Below are 2806 nucleotides of genomic sequence, written 5' to 3'. Positions count from 1 at the left end.
AACTCTAGAAGACTTAGCATACACAGGACTGCTGAACCACAATGGCAGACTTAGCATACACAGGACTGCTGAACCACAATGGCAGACTTAGCATACACAGGACTGCTGAACCATAATGGCAGACTTAGCATATACATGACTGCTGAACCACAATGGCAGACTTAGCATACACAGGACTGCTGAACCAAAATGGCAGACTTAGCATACACAGGACTGCTGAACCACAATGGCAGGAGATGGTTGGAGGAGCAGTTCAGAGTGTTGCCAGCTTGCTCATTTCCCTTAGAATTTGCGCTGCTAAGAAAGTGATGTCCCAAACTGCACTTGACTGCAATATCAATATCTCATTCCTGTTCAGGGGTGCAACCTCTGGCCTCTAAGGTTGTTTAGTTCTTGTTTAATGATGGACTTCTTGCCTGAAAGAATGAGGAAGGTGTAAACAATTTAAACCTCAAGGCCTGAAGATATAACATACCTGCCCTTAACTCCATCTCATTACACTGTAGTTCCTAAGATAAGGGAACAACACTTTTATAGCAGTTATATTAGCACAGGTAAGCCCCGACCATGCAAAATGAATCATCCGTTATTAGAAATTGTGATAGGTTCAGTTGGTGCAGGACAGAGCTCTACTAAAAAATGGAAGGGATTGTATTCCATTCCACGACTCAGATGCAAGTTTGTTAAACTAACAGTAGTATAGGGCAGCTCAGATTCCACATAAGGACTCAAGTAGCATATCCTTAAGAATGTAAATGTCACCATGAATAACGTAGCTGCAATCTGGCCCAGAAAATACAATAGAGTCTGTACTTGAACTGCAAGCCACATCTTCACCCAGGCTGTCAAACCATGGCCTCCTAGGCACTCTCTAAGGGAAGAAATGATCAGCATAGGGGAGTGACTAACTCCACAACTATGAAGGTTATCCCCTGACCATGGTTCCATGAGGACTTAGCCAACCCTTTTTTTAAATCTCCAAAGCTACACTAACAGGAACCGAAGCAGAAAAGTCCCCAGGAATCTAAGGAAAAGTCTACCAGGAGTCAGTCACACCATGGACCTGCAGTGATTCTGCTCTTGCAAGACTTTGGACATAGTAATCAACACATTGGAAGGTTCTACTACTGAGCCAGATGAAAGTCTTGTGTAACTACTCAGTGCTAAAGATGAAAAGACAGCCATAAAGACAAGAGCCACCATTTAGACATTCTAAGCCCAAAACAGTATGTGACCAGAATGGTAAGTTTCTGGAGGGGAAGTAGTGAGGCCGAGAATAAGACAAAATCTTTCACCTCATTGAGACCTGGAAGGGGGTAGGAAATCAACGTCCACCCCTACCTCAGAATGTGACAGCCTTTACTGCACCCTAACTCTGGTGAAGCAGAGATCCATCAGTGGAGGTCTTGTGAAGTGAGTGGATGGGATCCTAAAAAACTATCTCCTGTCAAAATATCAGCAAAAGAATTGCACCCCAAGCACTAGTGTAAGGGCTCAGTTACTATCCTATACACACACTACTGATGGCTATGTGTAGTGTCATAGTTAAGGACTGTCAGATTCACTTTTCCAGTCGACACTGCAATTAGTCTGTCACTGCAGGACTTGAAGTTTTGTGGCTGGGGAAAATATTACCCATGTTAGAAGTGACAGTGTGAATTTATTTTATGTGGGAAACAAACATGTTATCAGTTGCTACATAGGCTCAACAAGATGGAAATCAAAAGCCTGTGATAAGAAGGGTGCAAGATAGCTGGATAGTTTTATCTTGTTGCAATTTTCATCTTTTATTGCAGCCATTGAGATCCTAAGATCTTTCGCTGTTGGGTCCACTGTTGACTTTTCTGGATTCTGACCCAGTCTTAGGCTTTGATTTCATTTCAGTCTTGTTTGCCATGGGTGACACTATCAGTAGTACAGTTCTCAAGAGAATATAGCCCTGAAAATCAGTGACCTACATAGGCCTATCCACCACGGTAATGCCACACTGCACTGATGGTCTGTATCTGCTACATTTATAACCAATGGAATAGTCCTGAATTTCTAATAAAGTCTGTAAAACACTGATCATTTTTCAAAGTTTTTTTCTGCTGCAGCATGCAAAAGTACGAGTCATTGCAGCTGATTATTACATGAAAACATACCATTTTTTATTTCCTACACTGGAAACTGTGCTCCTGTCTGTCACTTTACATGGTATGTAGACCATGCACAGATCCTTGACAATGTAATGTCATACTCAAGCTTCACTTTACATGGTATGTAGACCATGCACAGATCCTTGTCAATGTAATGTCATACTCAAGCTTCACTTTACATGGTATGTAGATCATGCACAGATCCCTGACAATGTAATGTCATACTCAAGCGAATTTTTGCCTTAATTGTGCCAGTCTTCTTCTGTATTTAACTCAGCTGGACCTGCCCACTTCCAGTATGGATGATATTTCAATTTTTCCTTCTGCATTCCCTTACCTGTTTATACCTGATCAAACTTGAGCACTCATCTCCTTTTTCAGACATTAGCTACATGCATCATATTTAGTACAGCTTACTTGACCTCATTCCAGTTATTCTTATAAAGACCGATTTTGATCATTTCAGTCTGTTGGACTGTTGCTAGTACTATAGGTGTGTAGCCCTTTTAACAGGTTCACTCACCCTGCTTCACCCCTCACTTAATGCTATTTATTTCTATTTATAATTGGCACTGCATGCTCTTAAAACATAAATTATATTAAATTATGGATCCTGGATACATATTTCTATTGATGGATAACTCTCTGTAACAGTATTGGATGAAAGT

This window comes from Protopterus annectens, chromosome 4.part0 (genome assembly GCF_019279795.1).
Source record: "Protopterus annectens isolate FY-2018-M chromosome 4.part0, PAN1.0, whole genome shotgun sequence".
NCBI lineage: Eukaryota > Metazoa > Chordata > Ceratodontiformes > Protopteridae > Protopterus > Protopterus annectens.
This window is presented reverse-complemented; position numbering follows the sequence as displayed.